Below are 21,356 nucleotides of genomic sequence, written 5' to 3' on the forward strand. Positions count from 1 at the left end.
GCTGATTATATATTTATTTAATTTTATTCAATAAGCCCAATTTTTTAAAGCTTAGCAGAAAACTGTCTTCTAAATAATATTCAGTATTAATAGCTGACATTAATATTGTGCTCTCTATGAGCCAGGAACTGTACTAAATAGTTAACATGCATATGTCTTCCTAACCCTGAAACATAGCCCCATTGTATGGATATGGAGACTGAGGCCAGTAGTAGCAAAATGACTTTCTCAAAGTCAGCCAACCACAACATGTGACATCAAAATGTAACCATGATTTAGTTGTCTTTAAATACTAACTCATGTATGCAATACTTACTGTACCATTTTATGAAAGATTTTATTTATAAATATAAATATAAATGTCATTCCTTGTGCAGTAGAATTCTGACTCCACATGTCCATTCAATGATTTTCATATATAAAAAACAAGCACAGGATGCGTGTACTTAAGTTCAATAATGAGATCATGCATTATCTCATTTTGGTAAAAATTTAAAGTCAAATAAATTCCAAAACATACTTCAAAATATATATAACAATAGAAGCAAGTATATATTTGTAGAGAATATGATGGTGTCTCTAGAGCTTTCCAGAGAACCATTAGAGTAACAAAACTTCACAGTTGTATTTCGATTTACTCTTACAATTTTTGAACTATATGTACAGTAGGAAAAATTACTATACTCACTTGTACATGGTAACTACAAACACTAAGGCCCAGAAAGTGAAGAGTGCATATCATTCATAAAAAAGAAAAGTCTCCAACTCACATCTCCTAGTTTCAGTCCACTATTACTTGGCATTGAGAGAAACAGGAGATAAAGCCTCCTGGTTTCATCATAATGGTTCTTCAGTATCACAAAGTCTTCCCCACACCCCCACACCCCAATGAAACAGAAGTGCTCCTTCTTTGCCCTCCAGCCTCTTTGGCCTTTAGAAACCAACTCCATTCCTTGTAAATCACACACTGGCAACCGCTGCCCCCAGCTCTCACTCCACCTCCCCACCCTGGAGCCTCAGGAATTCATTCCTTAAACTGCATGTGTGAAGCTTTGGAAAGCTATATGAGTAGAACACAGAGTTTCCAGTAGGGCACATTAATATTTAAGTTCAACCAGATTTATTTGAAACCTGGCTCATGTTTACAAATCTAGCTGGCATCTGGTATTTGTTATGAAAGTAACCCAGCTTTAAAAATGCCTGCCAGCCCTGTGGCAAGTCAAGTTGTACCCACTAAACGAGAAGTATAGCTGTTAGCTTCTCTCTAAGCTAACCAGATGCCCAGACTGCCAACTCATCTACCACCAGAATATTAACAGTGTTGACACTTCCATGATTTGCATTTGGATCCAGATTACAAAATAGAGTTGTGATACCATCAGGTTAAATGATGATCCCCCAACCAGAAACATCTGTTTATATGGGTCACCTGACATTTTGAATAACTCTGTGTGTGTGTGTGTGTGTGTGTGTGTGTGTGTGTTATCTGTATCCTATATCCGTGATTTTGTGAGGTACACAGGATCCTGTTACAATGCCCTATGAAAAGCTGACTCACAGACACACTGTTTCAGCTCTAAAACAGTTTTATACCTGCTTCAATTTAAAGGAAAAGGCGTGAAATAAAAGTTATGTGAGTAGAAACTATGTATATTTTCTTCCCATTACTATTGCTTTCCATGTTTTTTATTGCTTGAAGCATAAAAACAAGTATTCCAAAAACTAGCCTAGATTGGCAGAGAAAGTCTTCAATTTTTCCCAATAACGGGATCTCAGTGCTTTGAGTCTCTACATAATTTATCAGATCTCAGACTCTTAACAAAGTGTTTTCAAAACTGTTCAGTCCTTCATATCTCTTAATATCCCCTCAAAACACGGACTGTCTAGCAGCTGCAATTTTCCCTAAGAAGCAGCATGATACCTCCTTATAGTCTGATGATATATTCAAGTATTTTTATAGCAGAGATAGGAGGCTAACAAAATACAAAAAGTCAAAAATAACAAAATACAAAAGTCATATTTTTCATTTTAATTACATTTTTTAGCATAGCAAAGTTTCCCAAGGGGGTGGGGAAAGACGTTGAATTCTAATCTAATATGTTTTGGCCAATAGCATGAAGTTTGGAGGAAAGAGCAAAACGAAGATTAAAACAGGAAATTATTTCTCTAGGATTATGTTTGATTTGCTCTCTTCTCTACTGGGATATCTTAATCTTATGATACCCTCTTCCCAAATTAGGTAAAATTCAAGAAATCCAAGATTGAGCAAATTTACATTCTTAAAACCTTGGAGAATTAAAAAAAAATCTCTTTGGAAATAAACATATCCTCTCCCAAAGTATCCAGTCTCTAGTTAACATAATAATTTATCTTATTTAAGTGTGGTACAGAGACCGTGTCAATGAGTCGTGTGAAAACTGCCTCCCTCGTTCTTCTGCAGAAGCAGCAGATTTCCCAGAAAGATTGCCCACGCCTGGCAGTCCCATTTCTTTTCACTGACTGGTAAGTAAGATCAGTCACTGTCCTTCCTCACCTGGTCATAGAAGTTTTTCTTTGTACTGTAGAGTGTTTGCCTATGATTTAGTTTAACATCTTACCATTTACCTATTGTTCTTTGTGTCAAATGAATACATCTTGGCTCCCCAAAATATTGTTAAGGGATCCACATCATATATTGCTTTTACATCCCCACCAAGGGACACTCAGGGAAGATCACATGTCAAGCCACTAGGCTGGGTAGTTACATATTTAAGTATCTCAACAAATCTCATTATTATTATCTGCATTGTAAAGATGAGGTGACTGAGTTTCTAAAAGGTTAAACAGCTGAACCAGAATTTGATTTCAAAAGATTTTATTTATTCATGTGAGATACAGAGAGAGAGAAGAAGAGACACAGGCAGAGGGAGAAGCAGGCTCCATGCAGGGAGCCCGATGTGGGATTCGATCCCAGGACTCCAGGGTCAGGCCCTGGGCCAAAGGCAGGTGCTCAACTGCTGAGCCACCCAGGGATCCCCACAGAATTTGATTTCAAAGGCCATACGCATTCGTTATCAGCTAAGCCCCTGTCCCTTCCTGAAAAACATGAAACCAAGAAAGTAACTTAATATTGCTTTGCCTTTGCATATTGATGGAAAGTTCAAATAGAGAATAAAATACATTTGCTATATACATGCACACACATAATTGGTGCACATGTATATGATTATTATATATATGTAAATATATATAATATATATTTTTATATATTATATATAATATATATATATAAACACATTTATTTATACACACACACACACATTTGGGAAACTATTTTTTTTTTCTTTTTAGAATTCCTCATGTGCCCCTCTCTACGTTGTCTTTGTATCTTTAGTATGGTTTTTTTTGTCTAAATGTCTTATCTCAGAAATGATCTCCTATAATTTTTTTCTATTGCCAATTATGATATTGACATATCCCAATACATTCTATGCTCAAGAATCCATTGCTACCTGAGGCTACAGAGTAAAGTTTTGCTCCTTTTCTCTGTAAAACTTGAATTCTCATTGTTCTTTGCTCTCCATGCTCTCCCCACTCCATCTCCCACCTGCCTAGATATCAAAAAGGAAACTCCAAGAAAGGGTTTTTTTTCCTACACATATCCCAGTATCATTTATAAAATTTTTGATACACAATAAATTTAAATCTACCAACCACATTCTTTCCAAATACACATAAATGACTATTAGTAACTCATTTGAGTTCTCATTATAAAAGCATTTATTTAACAAATATCCATTGAAACCTATCATATATATGCAAGGTAGTGTTCTAAGTAGTGTAGATTTAACAGTAAAAAGAGTTGAGAGAGATCCTCCTCTCTTAAACAAAGTAAACAAAAAGGAAACCTCTTAGAGATTACATGAAGTCACAGCAATGGCATCTCCCATAGTTTACCGAGACCTGACATGACTTTGCTATATTCAGGGAGCCTAGGGAATAATTGTGTTTATGCTTGCAACTAAAAATCACATATGCCCCTCAAAATTCATTCTTTTTTTAGCTGCAAGTGGATAGCTAGAAGCAATCATGGAATGAAAGATATACTTAACCACTGTAGAAATGATCTGTCTTTTACTTACTTTTTACATTAACAGATCTGGGTATGGGGCAAGAATATACAATCTAGAATAGAGAAAATCCAGAAGGCTTATCAGAATGCTTCAGAATTATTATATTAAAATCTTTATATTTCTCAGAGTTGTTTCTTTGGCCTTGAATGACTAAAAAACTGGGCTTTGCTTTCCTTGTCTATGAAAGGACAGCTCTGTAGCAGATAATAACCCAAATCTATAGAACATTTCACTCAATACAAAACATCTTCACATTCATTATCTTCTTGGATTCTCACAATAAAGTGTGAGATTAGACAAGCAAGGATTGAATTTCCATTGCACAAATACAAAAAAAGAAGCTCATAGAAAATATACTTAAGATCGCATTGATAGGAAGTGAAAGGATGGGAAAATGGGTGAAGGGCAGTAGGAGATATAGGCTTCCAGTTATGGAATGCATAAGTTATAGAGATAAAAGTTATGCACAGCATAGGGAATATAGTCAGTGGTATTAAAACAGTGTTGTGGTGACAGGTGGTAGCTACTTGTGGTGAGCATAGCATAATGCATAGAGATGTTGAACAACTGTGTTGTACACCTGATATTAATGTAGCATCGTGTGTCAACTATACTTCAATTTAACAAAAAAAGAGGGGGATGCCTGGGTGACTCAGTTGGTTAAGCATCTGCCTTGGGCTCAAGTCATAATCTCAGGGTCCTGTGATCAAGCCACATGTCAGGCTCCTTGCTCAGTGGAGAATCTGCTTCTCTCTCTCTCTTTCTCTCTCTCTGCCCCTCCCCCCCTCGTGTGTGTGTGTGTGTGTGTGTGTGTGTGTGTATGTGTGTGCGTGTGCACGCACGTGCTCTCTTAAATAAGTAAAATCTTAAAAACAAACAAACATAAAAACAAAAAAAACAGGGGTGCCTAGGTGATGCAATAAGTTAAGCATTCTGCTCAAATTACAATCTCAAGGTTGCCCGATTCAGCCCACCATCAGTCTTTGCACTCAGCATGGAGTCTGCTTGAGAGTCTCTTTTCATCTCCCTCTGCCTCTCCTACTCATGCTCACTCTCTCTAAAATAAATGATCTTAAGAAAAGAAAGAAAGAAAGAAAGAAAGAAAGAAAGAAAGAAAGAAAGAAAGAAGGAAGGAAGAAAGAAGGAAGGAAGAAAGAAAGAAAGAAAGAAAGAAAGAAAGAAAGAAAGAAAGAAAGAAAGAAAGAAAAGAATTTCAAAAAACATCAGATCACATTGCTAGCAATTGGTGAAACCAGGACAGAAATCTAAGCTTTCTGACTTATCATCTAGTATTCATTTTACTACAACTACAAACTCTAAATTCTCCTCAAGCCATAAAAACATTATGACTTGCAGGGTTTATGCATTTAAAATTTTCTAGAAACAAACTCTTTTTAAACTTAGAAATCAATGAAATACCTACCAAATATGACACTTAGATTGGCCTAATCATTACATTTTATTCATACTTGTATGAAGATTATCAAAGATTACAATTTGATGAGACTAAAACCTGGAAAAACTTCAAGGAGCATAAAAATGTTATTTTATGTGAGGTGATGGAGGGATAGGGGATGGTGGAGAGTGTGAGTGACCTTTCCTATCCACCAAAATTACAAAACATATTTATAGTAAAAGACAGAAGGCAATGCACCAAACCAATGCTAATACTTGAAACTTATTCTGTGACAAATTTCATAACAGCTCTAAAATCTAAAATTCCAGTACAGTTTTCTCTTTGGATAATATAGTATTTAATTGTCATATGGAAAAGGTAGCCATCAAAGATAGAAGCCCTAGAAAAAACCCTGTTAAGATTTTATTAGGCATTTTATAATTGTTTAGCGATTTTTTTTTTTTTTTGCTGTTTGAGAAGATTTTTCAAGACCAAGAAAGAAGCATCTCAAAATAGTGACAAACAGTAACTGTATATGTTGAGTGACAGACTTGACTTCTGTGGTGATTAGGTTCTGAACTGGGTATCCAAAACATTCTCTCTGCCTAGGCTTTACAAGCCTTTGCCAAAAAAATAAATAAATAATACTTCCAATCATCTGTCATTTGAAACAAAGAAATTTTCGTACTTATAAAGAAAACAATACCTGTGGTAACAGATACTCTATGCATCACCAAAACTAGATCCCACATTATAGGGGTCTGGGGTTTCACCTTATAATATCCTAGTCTATTTGTTGCTATAAATAGTTGTGGATGGTCACACATTAATTCCCACACCTGTATCCACTGAGAAGGGGTAAATGGATACATAATCCCTTATTTTGGTGGCACCGAAGTTTTCTTTTATCATTTCTATAGAACTGTAAGACTTTGACTCAATGGCCAGTAACTACTTATTTATTCATTATTTAGTCCGTGCATGTGTAACAATCTAGCAATTTTAGAAAATATAAAACATAAACTCGTATATTCAAGAAATTTAAATCTCTTTACTTTTCTTAAATCAATTTAAATTTGACCTTCATTTCTTCAGTTGGGCCAACAGAAATTATAATTACGGAAAAAAATGTAGTTTCTTCTCCATACTGATCTAAGCCTTCATAGTCCATCTAAATCAATAACTCTGTTTTCATGTCACACTAAGAGAGTATAGGATGGAAGATTTTCCAAGATTGGCCATTAGACTAAGTTTTGGAGTCCCTAGGTAAACTTCAAAGCTGTAGGTACTGAAGCAATGTCTCTTTTTCAACCTCAACTGTCTTCAAACAATTCCATTCTCCTGTATCCTAGCTGTCTCTTCAACTATATGACTCAGGCCTTCACAAAATATGGGCAAGTAGTTTGGATTCCAACAACTTCTGTTTCCTACCTTAAAGATTTCCTGAGGCCAGGAAATGAAAACCAGAGAGTGGAGTGACCTCTGGTTCCCATGGGAAGATGCGATTGGCTTGTTTGAATAATTTGAGAGGTTGTCAGGCTAGTGTCCTGATACAATAAGACTGGTGTCTTACAAGAAGAAGAAGACACAACATTCTCTCTCTCTCTCTCTCTCTCTCTCTCTCTTTCTCTTTCTCCTCCTGCCCACCCCCAGACATATGCACAAAGGAAGGGCCATATGAAGACACAGCAAGAGGGTGACTGGGTATAAGCCAAGAAGTGAAGCATTACTGAAAACCAAACTTGCCAGTACCTGGATGTTGGTCTTTGAGCTTCCAGAACTGGGAGAAAATACATTTCTGTTGTTTAAGTCACCCAGCCTGTGGTGTTCTGTTATGGCAGCCAAGCTGACTAATACAGTCATATCTATGAATAGAAAAAATGCAATAGTGTAAATATGTCAGTTTCCCCCAAATTCATCTAAATATTCAACACAATCCCAATTGATGTCTCAGCAAGGCTTTTGGAGAAATTCTTGGGTTAATTCTAAATGTATATGGAAATACAAAAGATCTAGAATTGCCAAAGCAGTTTTGAAAAGAAGAACAAAGCTGGAGGATTTATACTAAATGACAGCATTATTTCAAGACTTATTATAAATCTATAGTAGTCAAGTATAATAGTGCTATAATCATAACCATATAGTGATAAAGAGATCAGAAAACAGGGTGAAGAAATAGACTAACACATATATAGACATTTAATTTTCAACAAAGATGCCAAGATAATTTTATGGTGAAAGGATAATCCTTTCAGCATACGGTCCAGAAACATTTGAATATCCCTGTGGAAAAAAACTGAAACAGGGCAAGCAAACGAACAAAAACTCAACCCTAACTTTATATATACACAACTTAACTCAAAATAAAGAGCTAACTATATGAGCCAAACCTATATAACTACTAGAAGAAAAATTGAAGAATATTTTTGTGATCCTGAATTTGTTAAAGATTTCTTAGGCTACACACACACACACACACACACACACACACAAATCAATCACAAAATGAAAAAAAAATTTTTGACAAATTAGATCTTACCAACATTTCAAGAGAAAAAACTTTAGCTTTTTGTAAGACATGTTAAGAAAATGAAAAGGAAAGGCATAGATGGGGAGAAAATAGTTTGCAGGACATATCTCCAATAAAATACCTGAACCCAAACTATGCATAGAACACTTAAAATGTAATTCAAAGATAAACAACCCAGTAAAAGAAGATTTAAACAGATCTTTAATAAATAATATATTATAAAAAGCAAATAAATACATGATAAGATGCTTCACATTTAGTCACTAGTCACAATGAGAGGACACTATGTACCATCTCCGATGGCTTAAATTAAAATAACTGAAAATGTCAAGTGTTAGTATGGATACAGAGAGACTGGAACTCTCACATGTCACTTGTGGGAATTCAAAATAAAACAGCCATTTGAAAAATAGTTTGGTAGTTCCTTAAAAAGTTAAATATCAGTTACTATAAAACCCAGGAATCCTATTCTGATAGAGTCACCCAAGAGAAATGAAAACATCTCTCCACACAAAAATTTATACTTGAATATTCACAGCAGCTTTGTTTATGATTGCCACAACTGGAAATAACCCAAACACTCATCAAATTGTGATATATCCATTAAATGAAACACTACACAGCATAAAAAAGGAAGCAATTGGCACCTGCAACTCATGAATAGATTTCCAATGCATTATGCTATCTGAAATCAACCAGACAAAAAAGACTTCATAAAGTACAGTTTCATTTACATGAAATTCTAGAAAAAAGCTAACTATACTAAAAGAAACCTGATCAATGGTTGCAGGGATTGGAATTGGGATATGAGTGCTGATTACAAAGGAGCATGAGGAAATGTTTTGGGGTGATGGAAATGTTTTTACATCATGTTTGTGGTGGTAGTTCCACCATTCTATATAGTTGTCCAAAGTCAATAGATTGTACAATTAAAATAGCTGAATTTTAGATTCTATAAATTATATGCTGGTAAAGCTAACATAATAATAATAATAAAGTTTCAGGAAGGTTATTCATCCAAAAAAGAATAATTATGTTCAGATGTACAGATATATTTCCAATCAAATATGATACAGTAAGTTTATTTTAAAAAAAGCTAGTGTGCATTTATTAATGACAAGTAGAACTTTACCATTTTCATTTAAAATTTAAGTTTTAGGGGTGCCTGCCTGGCAGTCATTAGAGTGTGCGATTCTTGATCTCAGGGTTGTAAATTTGAGCCCCATGTTGGGGATAGAGATTATTTGAAAATAAAATTTTTTAAAATAATAAAATAAAACACTGAGTGTTATACACAACTGATGAATTACTGAACACTACATCTGAACTAATGATGTTGGCTAGTTGAATTTAAATAAAAATAAAATAAAATTTAAATTTTGAAATTTGAAATCTGATTATTAATAAGTAATTATAGACATTCAAGTTATAATAATAATGAAGAAGGGTCAATGAGGAAAATTAGTGAATAATGTCAATTTGCTTTTTTCTTTTGTCTTTTTTTATACCAAGTTTTTTTTAGTCAGGCATTCATTTACTTTAAGGACAATAAATGTTGTTATAGCAGGAATTCAAAGACAAAGAGCTAAGATTCAGATTTAACTTTTAAAAGAGAAATTTTAAATTTAAAGCAAAGAAGAGACTTGAAGACTTGGTATTACCAAAGAAAATAATGGAGTCTTCTAGATTTTTTTAAAATATTTTTTATTTGACAATGAGAGAGAGAGAGAGAGAGAGAGAGCACAAGCAGGGGGAGTGGCAGAGGGAGAAGGAGAAGCAGATTGCCCTCTGAGCAGGGAGCCCCATGTGGGGCTCAATCCCAGGACCCTAGGATCATGACCTGAGCAGAAGGCAGCTAAACCAACTGAGCCACCCAGACACTCCTGATTTTCTAGATTGTATCCACAATTAGTTGTCCGGATGCAGGTCTGATTAACTGAAGACACAGGTAGAAAGATCTTGGGCTATGGTACATGAGAAATGTACAGAAGCCTCAGGAAAAAAGGGGAAGATTGGGCTGAAGGAGACAAAGAGCAACATTGAAAGATTCAGGAAGACAAGAGTTAGAGCACAGAGGACAAATACTACCATGGTCACTTTGCCCCTTTTGAAATCTGTAGGGGTTTGGGGACACATGGAAAGCTCTCAACAGAGAAAGGAGTACCTGAAGACAAAGCGGCCTATATTGTGAGGGAATAGTCCCCTCAACAGCTTGGTGCATTATATACAACACCACTGGTACCATAAGTCCAGCATTCGAAGAGGGAATGGCTAGATACTTAGGGACATGGCAACATTTCAAGGCCCGTACAAGGAATTCAAAAGACCCAGAAAGTGTCAAGTGCCCTGACTGTGGGACCCAGAGACTCAGACAAGAATAAAGGATCTGCAGAAGCCAGGGTTGAGAAAACAAGGCCCAGGATGCAAGAGGCTTGATACTGGAGGGAATACTATTCAAGGTTATTTTAAGAATGAAGGAATTGTAGGTTGAAGAGATAAAATAACTTGCCTGAAGTCACTACAGTTAGTGGAAAGTGGAATTAAGATTCTGTTGGGTGAATCATCCCTGAGCACACACCCCTTCAGGTACACTCCTTAATGTTCATTCACAGTCCTTTCTTGGTGCATAATCAATTGTGAAGATGGAAAAAATACCAGAAAAATCACTTTAATCTCACACAATTAGGTGTTTGTTCGTTTTTGCAATCATCCACCACAATAATCTTAGGAGGCTGGAGATTAATTCTAGTCCATATCCCAGAATGAATGCTCAGTACGGAAAGACTGGGTTCATCACACTAACCAAAACTTGCCATCAAGTACAGTGGAGCCACCTGTTTATAAGGAGATAAAACCATCTGAGGCAAACATTTATCTCTTTCAAAAACTGTATGATGTGGGAGAGAAGACACAGCTACTGGCTTTACCAAGAAGTCTCTTGGTCCCATCACACTTTGTCCCATCTACTCTGTTATTAAAATTTTGCCCACCCTCAAAAGCCAGTGGCTCCCCCTCCTGCTGCTATGTTATAGGAGGACACAACTGTGCCAGGAAGGTTTAACACTAGAAAAGTGGCAGAGGCATAGGCTTTTGTTACGACTAAGAACATGATCCACCAAAGTGTATCTAGGCCTGGCAACCATTGGGGCTCAAAAAATGGAAGCAGAAAGATTTCTAATTTGTACCTACTTGTAAATCACAGAAATGCTTTGCCCTCACTGAACATAAGAAGTTCTTTACTGTATCTTGACTGGAGGAGAGACAGATGTAGGACAAATTCTAAGCAGGAGTTAAGAAGCGGTTAGCCAACAAATATTTATTAAGTGCTCTCATAGTCTAGGCAATTCACAGACAACATTTATCCTTGGTATCCTTCCATTTTAAATGTTCCTATTCTTGGGTGTGTGGGTGGCTTAGTCAGTTAAGCATCTGCCTTTGGCTCTTGTCATGATCCTGGGATCCTGGGATAGAGTCCCACATCAGGCTCCCTGCTCAGCAAGGAGTCTGCTTCTCCCTCTACCCTTCCTCCCACAACTTGTGATCTCTCTGTCTCTCACACATGGTCTCTGTCTCTCTCTCCCTCAAATAAATAAATAACATTATTTTTTTTAAATGTCCCCCTCCTTTACTATGGACTTCAAATGCCTATTGCCCACTTATTGACCCAAGGATCCCCTGAGCCTCGTACTATTTTACTTCTTTGGTAAATATTTTAAATACATTAAGAAATTCCATAAAATCACCACAGTGAAACAGGAATCTCTTTAATGACAAATGGGAAAATGTATTTGCAAAAAAATAAAATAAAAGTGAATTAAAGTGAAAAAAGAAATCTTTGATATGTATAAAACACTTATAAACAGATTTTAAAATACTGTCTCAATGAATAGTCAAAACAAACAATTTTTACACATGCATATCATACACATATGCACACATACATACAATTTTAAAGACTCAGAGTATTTGAATAGACAAAAAAGTAAATAAAAAGGCAACAATGTAATGCTGATATTTTGTTTTTCACCATGTTGAATTAGCAGGTTTCTTTTCTTGCTTTTGTCCATTTGTTTTAATGCAAGTGTCAGCATAGAGGAAGGTATAGTAAGCAGGTATTCTGATACACTGTGTTGAGGGAATATACATTGGCCTAATTCTTCTGAGAGTAGAAGCCGCATAGCAAAACAAACATAGTTGTTGCAATAGTAACATGTTTGAGACTCTAAGTAATAATCAAAAAATTTAATTAAAGATTATACATAAAGATATCTCAGATTATGCCAATTTCTTAAAAAAATAATGGTAAATTGAAGTCCAAAATTAGTCCATAATTTGATTCCAAATTCCAATCTGGAATCAAATTGTCCAAAATTAAAGAAATGGTACACTTATATTAGACTCTTCTATACATATGTAAATAGCTATTTATAAAAAAACTTATTAACATGAGGATATGCTCATATTAAGTATAAAAATGGTTTTTACAATTGTACTTAAAATAATAGCTCTGTAAAGTATATTCTGAGTAGTCTAAAAGGATATATGTTAAAATCTTAGTATCAGTTGCCCTTTAGGGTTATGGGAATTTTTTCTACTTCTTTATACTTTTTAAATCTCCCAAGTTGATCATTTCCTCCGTAAAACTGCTCCTTATACCAACTCTCATTTGTCTTTTTGGCAGCGCCTTCCTCCCAGGCAGCAGACACAATAACCAACAATCGACATTGGTAACATCTCTTATGGGCAGTAAATTAACTGCCAAAAATTCTTGGAAAATACTCAGTTGAAGCTTCTAATATTTCCTCTTTTTAAATTCATATTTTACCGCCTTTTCTTATGGATTAATCCAAAAACTTCACAATTTGTCTCAGCATCCAATTTCACTTTTTTCCCCAAGTGATCTTTCTACTACTTCCCCATTAATAATTTTAAATTATAGTTCTGTCCTGGTCATTAAAAAAGGAAGAAATGTACTCATGTATGTTATATATTATATATAGTGAAACTGCACATAAACTTAAACATACCTATTTTTTACATTTAAATATTAATGGTTAAATTTATATTAAAAGCTCATCAAATATGAAAAATATAAGCACTTAATAAAAAAGGAAGAGGCAAAGGACTTTATAAGAAATATATAATTAAAAACATATACATATAAATACATCCACATACATATTCAGTGGTCCACAAATATTCGGAAAATAAAAAGTTCACTTTATGCTTTCCATAAGAAAGTCAGATTAATGCAATATGGTATTTCTCCTACCCACTGACAAAATTGAGAAAAAAATTCCAAACCTAATAATAAAACAGGCTGTGGTCATGAAATCAATGTTGTCCCGTGAGACCTGAGTAAAGCCCTTCACTTAGATTGGTTCATTCATAGCCTCCACCTGGATTTGGGGAAAGATCAAATGATCTTGATAAAAAGAGAAATGTGGAACAAATCCAGTTTTCAGAAATAAGTAGGTTGTTTTTCATGGGAAACTTATAATTGAAAAGTTTAACGAATCTAAAATAAAATAAAAATAAAAATAAAAATAAAAATAATGTAACATCTTTACAGCCTTTGGTTCTTTCCGCTCAGGGAGAATTAGTATTCAAGTTTAGACAAGTTAAAAGCAACAGAATTGAGAACTCTAAGTTGGCGAATTTGTTTAAAGAATAATGGATAACTATTTCTTGGTGAAAATTCCCTCCAGTTTCAAGTTTTTATATGGGTATACATTTATATTAGGAGATAACGTAAAATACATTTCTTACAGAGTTATGGCAAAAAAAATTGTTCAAAAGCTACTGTCTCTAGAGAAATTCTGAGAGACTTATTAAAGAATATCTATAACAGTTCAATTGTAATAAAGGAAAGCAATTTGAATGTTCATCAAAGTATTATATGGTATAGCAGAGAATATGTCATGTTTTTGCAAACCATTTTATTTTCATACTGGGCATACTGCCATCTAGCTGGGACTATGTAATTGAGTTCTATCTAAAAGGTGGGAAAATTTGTGTACATAAGTTTTAGTAGTGGTCATAAATGCCTCATGTAGTTGACCTTCCGCCCCACCCCTACTCCCTGTTCTTCTCCATCTTGGTCTCTGTTTCTCTCTCTGCCTCTCTCTCTCTCTCTCTCTCTCTCAATCACCCACATACACAACATTCACAGGGGAGGCTACATTTGAGTGATTGTAATATAATAAATTATAATGCCAGGGCATACCCACAGAGAATTTTGGTTTACTTTTTCGTTTCTAAAGTGAGTAGTGGATGCATGGGCTTTTTTGTTTTTTTTTTACATTTTCATTCTTTATACCTTACATCTATTTTATATTTAAAAAAATTTTATGTCTACTTAGTATTTCATATTTTCAGAGACAAGTAACTGAAAATCAGTCCAATTATTGCAAAATAGGAAAAAAGAGTTTCCAGTCAGCAATTTCTCCAAAAGAATTTGGCAAGAGGGAAGATCACCAGACAGATTTTCTGAGGAACTATACTGTGAAGCCAATAGAAATTGCAACAGAGTTATTCCAGAGAAACAAAAACATATTAATCAAAGGCCCATTGAAATAATTAATTTAACTTATAGTTTACCTAAAATTGAGGAATCCAGAATCATCTGCTTAACTGAGATATGGTTCTTAAAAGGAGGAATATAAGTTTGCTGAATTTGAAAGTTCTTATAAAACACATCTGGCTGAATGTGGTTAGAGAATCTTTTTCCTTAGAAATTTTTACAGGGACACCTGGGTTGCTCATTTGGTTAGTTGTCTGACCTTCAGTCTCAGCTCAGGTGTTGATCTCAGGGTCTTGAGTTCAAACCCTGCATCAGGCTCCATGCTTGGTGGGGAGCCTATTCAAAAAAAAAAAAAAAAGAAGAACAAGAACAAGAACACAAGAAGTTTTTAAAATAGCAGATAAAAGATACAATAATAACACATTAGAACTGAATGAGCCCTTAGAGGCTGTAAATGAAGATTTTCAATCTTGCCTACATATGAGAATCACCTAGGCAATTTTTTGTTTTTTGATTCCAGTGCTTGGGTTGCACTAGAGACAAATTAAAGCAGAGTATCTGAGAGTGGGACCTAAGCATTAGTGTTTCTAAAGATCATTGCATGATTACACTGTTCAGCCAAACATTCGTTCCATCATTTCACGATTGAAGGGTCTGAAGTTGCAAGAGATGGATTGCATTCTATAAGGTTCACTTAGCTGGTTAATTGTTCTCTGTCTTCTGTCCCTCCTTTCCTTTTTTTTTAATGTTGCTACTTACTTGTATTTTGAACATTTCATTACACTCCTTTAAGTCCTTTTGGTCTCCCCTGTCTGTTACTCTAACCACCTAGACTTACATACCAGTGCAACCTTTGGTGCCTCACCTCAAACCTGCAAAACACATCACTTCTTTCTGCCCAGAAGCTTTTTAAATGGCATTGTAATAGTGAGCCCCATCGGAGTCCTCTTGGTGTTCACAAACTTGATGCACAACTTCAAGATGCTGAAAAATTATCATCCCATGAGTGAACCTATGACTAAAGGGGAATGTAAGCTGATGGATTTGCTTTCTCTTCCATTTCCCTATTTGGGTAACCTTGAAATTCATTTCATAGGCTTCTTTAGGTGGACCTGGAAGCTCAAACAACTAGTCATCTGTAGCACTGGTCAACTGCATAAAGCATTCTTGTTCTGCTCTCCTTCCTTCCCTGTTTACCTAGCCCTCTCTCTACCTCCTTGGATGTCACTCCCCCAGTAAAGTACAAGGACTTAAGTTTTTGGTCAGGCTCTACTTTCTGGGGGATCCAAGTAGAGACATCACATCTCTTCCATTAGCTGTGATCATAATTTCATGGTTATTACTCAGTTTTCATAGTCTGGATGTTTTGATGTTCTAATGATGTTTCATTAAACATTAACATATCAGGGGCACCTGGGTGGCTCAGTTGGCTGAGCATCTCCCTTTGGCTTGGGTCATGTTCCTGAATTGAGCCCTGCATTAGGTTCCCTGCTCAGCGAGGAGTCTGCTTTTCCCCTTGCCCCTCACCCCATTCATGCTCTCTCTCAAATAAATATATTTTTAAAAAACATTAAAATACCAGCATCACTAAAATCATCAACTTAGGGTCCTTAATGTATATGTTCTCAAAAATCTCAATGGAATGAGTGAGATACTTGGGGCTTTCTGACCCTTTCATAACAATTTTCTGGAGAAGGTGAAGACAGTAGAGAAATGACAATAAAAAGTAAAATATACTGAAAAAATAGGAGATCAATATTGATAAGTAAAGTGATTAGAAGATGAAAGATGGGGCATCTAGGTGGCTCCATTGGTTAAGCATCTGACTCTTGGTTTCGGCTCAGATCATCATCTTGTGGATTGTCGGATAATCCCACATGGGGCTCCAAGTTCAGTGGGGAGTCTGCTTGAAGATTCTCTCCTTCTTGCCCCTGCCATACTCACATGTGCTCTTTCTCAAATAAATTAATAAATCTTTTTTAAAAAGAAGAAGATGAAAGGCAACTGAAGAAGAGAATAAGATCATGAAGGACTTGGAATAAAAGAAAGATTGGTGGACAATGAGCTCTTGTTATTCAAACTACTCTCAGAGCAACATTTTATCTCCCCATATCAGTTCAACTGTCATTAGTATATCAAAGCATCTTCTTTATCCCTCTCTCTGTTAACTGTATTCACATACAAAGTATTCACTCACTCAGTCTATACTCATCTAGCATTAATTGCATAATAATAATGTTCTAAAAACACAGATAATAAAATTACTACATTGGTGAGATTGGGGGTAATTACTGAATTTCTACCAAAGTCCCAAAACAACAAGGGCTAGCACTAAATATATACGACTAACAAGTAGATAAAAGATGGATTATCTATTCTTCCAAAGACTCATACTCATATCTGAGCACTGTCCCTTTACATGTTCCTATTCCTGGATATATCCACACCTACACCTGGTTTACTGGTCATCATGGAACACACCATCTTTCTGATTAACATTTATCTAGTACTTACCTCTGTTTTCTCAGCCATCTGTCCCCAGGTCTCTTCTCTGAAATTCAAGGACTTCTTCCTCTTCTGGTAATTCATGGCCCATATTTTTCATTTATTCAACAGATACTCTTTACTATATGAAATATATCTAGCATTAAGCAGATAGTATGACCACACATTCATCCATTCATTGAGTCTTCTTTCTAGCAGGGATGTCAAATATAGATGAGATAAAGGAATAAGTAAGCTCAATGTGGATTACAATAAATAGGACAAAGTAAATAGTAAATGCAGGTGACAATTTTTTAAAGATGAACTAGGGAAAGCTTATCGGAGGAAGAAAATGAGACCAAAAGGTTTCAGAGGAATCTGAAAAAGTAGCTGAGACCTAAGCAATGACACTGAGTCAACCAGGCAAATGCCTGAGATAAAACATGACAGAGATAGGCAAGTGCAAAGGTCCTGAGGTAGAAAAGGTTTTGATAAATTTCAGGGAGAGAAAGAGCTGGTATAGCTGAACTATGGTGACAAATCAGGGGAAGGACATAAGATTAGGTTGGAGAGGTTATAAATTCTCAATCCTTTAGGGTTTTGTAAACCATGCTATGGAGTTCAGATTTTATTACAAGAACAATAAGAAGCCTTTGAAAATTTTTCAGCTGAGAATCAAGATGGCACAATTTTAATTTTTGAAAAGATCATTCAAGTTGCTCTATGGAAAAATGTCTAAAGGAGAACAGAAGAAAATAATCAAACAAGTTAGAAGACTGATATAATCCAGAGGAAACTGAAAATAGTGTTCAAAAATAATGTTTAAGATAAGACCATGACTCTCATACAAACATAAAATGAACATTTGAAAAAAATAAAATAAAATAAAATGAACATTTGTCAAAGATGGTATTTAATTCATTCATTAATAAAGAAACCAGTAAAGTGTTACAACTAATTCAAAGGAGAAGTCAAAGAATGCACATATATTACCAATCTGCAATGCTGGAATTGATTTCAAATGCAATAGATGCAAAACTGGCCAATATCCACAGGGCAACAACCAACTGTATTGGTATGAATAAGAATCATATGCATTACTGTCAGTTTTCTACAATTTAAAAGAGTTGTAAAATTGCTCAAAAACTATAAAAGGCACAGATAACTAGGAAAAAATCTGTTAGACTAAACATCTGGTGATATTTTTTGCTCATTTCAAAGTCTTTCACAATTGTTCCTGACAGGAGCTTGGACAAGGAGAGTCGATAGTGGATAGAGAAAACTATGCTGAATTATAGATGTGTTTTGAAGCTGTAGTTGATTGAACCTGCTGATGGATTAGAAGAGCATGTGTATATGAGCATGTAAGGTGGGTACGTGCAAGAAAGAGAGGAATCAAGGCTGAACTTCTAGATTTGTAGGTTAAACCTTCTTCCTATCACCAGATAAATTCCTTCACTGGACTGGGGCATAGAGACACAGCTAGATGGTAAAATGGTGCTCACAGAAGAGAAACAAGAGAAAATACACACATTCCTAAACAGAAATAGGATATCTTCATAAGCAAGTTCTAAATTAAGGGCTTAGTGAATCCTGAAAGGGAGCCCCTCTCTGAAGCACCAGTGTTGTGAACATTTTCTAATCATCCCATATGGAGTCCCAGCTAAGGACATTAAATACAACATCATAGAATTTGGAGACTCTCAGTCTACCTCAATCATTACTGAATCAGATGTGCAAAGTTTTGACGTCAAGGGGTTCTGGGTATTATAAAATCCCTGTTTGAATATGTATATGTTACTAGAGGTTGGGACTGGAGTAGGGATTAGAGGTGGAGGGTTCTCTACAAAGGAACAAGCCAAATGAAGGCACAATAGCTTATGTGATATAATGGGAAAGATGGACAAAACACCACCACATAAGGAAAGTCAGGAGGGTAAAGCTGAAAATACTAGAGAGAGCACAGACAAGTTTGGTGTACTTTAAAAATCACTAAAAATCAGTACTGCCTTATTTCAGTCCTCTTTATTATGGGTACATAAGGACTGTGCCCATTTTAAAATTTAAAAAATTTGTTAATAGTATATTCTATGATTTGCAGAGCCCAAGAAAACAGCTACAAAGCAGTATCTCCTAATGTTAATAGCAATGGCCGCTTGTGGTGAAACTATTGGTAATATGACTTTTAAATTATATTCTGTACTTTTCAGAATCTCTCTAATGAGCATAATTATAAGAAAAAAGAAACAACAGGAAAATGATCATGGATAACACGGCAAAATAAGTTATCCATGATCCATGACAATATCCCTACTCAGTTTACTTTTGTATCTCCTCCCTAAACTGTACACTACAAGATTGAACACATAAACCAAATCCAAATAAGACCTATCCTTGAAATAATGTTTGGTCCCCAAACAGTCATACCAGATTAAAGTTAATTATATATTGTCCCTTAGCATCATGAATATAAAGAGATGAAGGAAAAACAATATTGCTGCCATTTTTTACTCTCCTTTGTAGATTTCACTGAAAAGAATTTTGCCTGTAGACATGATCTAATCAAGCATTTATGAAGACACAGCATAATGTGTGATTCCAAAGGAACTCATGTCCTCTTCCTATATAGCAAGATTCATTTTTTATTAGTTTTAGAGGTAGAATTTAGTGATTCATCAGTTGCATTCAACACCCAGTGCTCATTACATCAAGCACCCTCCTTAATGCCCATCACCCAATTACCCTATCCCCCCTCCAACAACCCTCAGTTTGTTTCCTAGAGTTCAGCATCTCTTATGGTTTCCTCCCTCTCAATTTTCATCTTATTTTGTTTTTCCTTCCCTTCCCCTATGTTCCCTGTTAAATTCCACATGAGTGAAATCATATGGTGTTTGTCTTTCTCTGATTTATTTTGCTTAACATGATACCCTCTAGTTCCATCCACGTCATTACAAATGGCAAGATTTCATTCTTTCTGATAGCTGAGTAATATTCCTTTGTATATATATGCCACATCTTCTTTGTACATTCTTCTGTCAATAGACAACTAGGCTCTTTCCATATTTTGGCTACTGTGGATATTGCTGCTATAAACATTGGAGTGCTGCTTTGAATCACTATGTTTATGTCCTTTGGATAAATACTTAGTAGTGCAATTGCTGGAGGGTAGCTCTGTTTTTAACTTTTTCTTTTTTGTTTTGTTTTGTTTTGTTTTGTTTTTAACTTTTTAAGGAACTTCCATACTCTATAGTGAAACCCATTTTAAACCTCCTAGGTGTCTGTCCTAAGCAATTCAGTATAAAGCTGAATTCCACTATGAGCTCCTTTCTGGGACTCTCTAACTGAAGCCGATATGATTGTGACACCATCTCCACCCTGTTGGCCCTACCAACTTTCTGACCCTATTGTGACACCATCTCCACCCTGTTGGCACTACCAACTTTCTGACCCTAGCTCACTAGGGTGAAAGGCTAAGTTTATCTCCTGGACTGGGTCTTCAGATCCCCAAGCTTCATATGACCTGATTTTTGTACATTCCTGCAGGGACAATCAACGGGCAGCATCCTGATTTTCTATCACACTGCCCGGACCCAGACCCTTCCCAGCCATGACAGAGAAGCTCTCATTTTGCTAGTTCATCTTTGTGTTACAACTTCTGCATACCCCCACCTTTTCCATGCCCTCCCAACAATCATCCACATATTCTTATTGACATGCTGTGCACTGGTACCTTTTTCTCTAATGGAATTACTGACTTGTAAGAAACACATCTAAAGCTCTTCAAAATTCCTCACATTTGAATAAAGCTTTATTTTCATGTTTTGGGGGCCTCCAAAATGTTGAACCAGTCTGCTAGTCATTTTGAAGAAAAGAAACATGTGCTTATTACAAAAAGAAAAGCTGAGTTCTTACAAAAGCTATCACATTTGTTTCTGTCATATTGTCAAAACTCAAGTAGACTCATACACGACACAGCTTGATCACCTCAGGCTGAAGACAGCCCAGTCACAACGCCTACATTAAAGGGTACAGTGAGAACTGAAAGCATGTGTTTTATTTATTTTTTTCTCTTTTGCATCAGGGAAACCCACAGACAGAGAAGGTCACGGCAAATGTGAGTCTCATGAAGTCTATTGTTCCAAATACTCCAATTCTGCTTGTCAAGGATGCCTGGAGAGGGGCACTGAAGAGAATAGCAATGAATAGGACAACCCTAGAGAAGAGAGAACAGCTTCCTTGCTAAAATCAACATCATCCTAATTTTCATAGAACTACCACACACTGTGGTGGGTGGGGGAGGCTTTTAATCTA

The 21,356-nt window shown here is 35.7% G+C and overlaps 1 long non-coding RNA gene across 1 annotated transcript in view; it reads right to left on the bottom strand.

The window, feature by feature from the left end:
* Positions 1–21,356, bottom strand: part of LOC121486419 — an 85,991-nt gene that overhangs the window by 47,843 nt on the left and 16,792 nt on the right. The window contains exons 3-5 of the long non-coding RNA XR_005986630.1: positions 17,076–17,257; positions 14,639–14,897; positions 7,261–7,373 (exon numbers count right to left, since the gene is read on the bottom strand). This is a non-coding gene — a long non-coding RNA (uncharacterized LOC121486419). The remainder of the gene's footprint in view (positions 1–7,260; positions 7,374–14,638; positions 14,898–17,075; positions 17,258–21,356) is intronic.

The sequence above is a fragment of the Vulpes lagopus genome, chromosome 3 (genome assembly GCF_018345385.1).
Source record: "Vulpes lagopus strain Blue_001 chromosome 3, ASM1834538v1, whole genome shotgun sequence".
Classification (NCBI taxonomy): Eukaryota; Metazoa; Chordata; class Mammalia; order Carnivora; family Canidae; genus Vulpes; species Vulpes lagopus.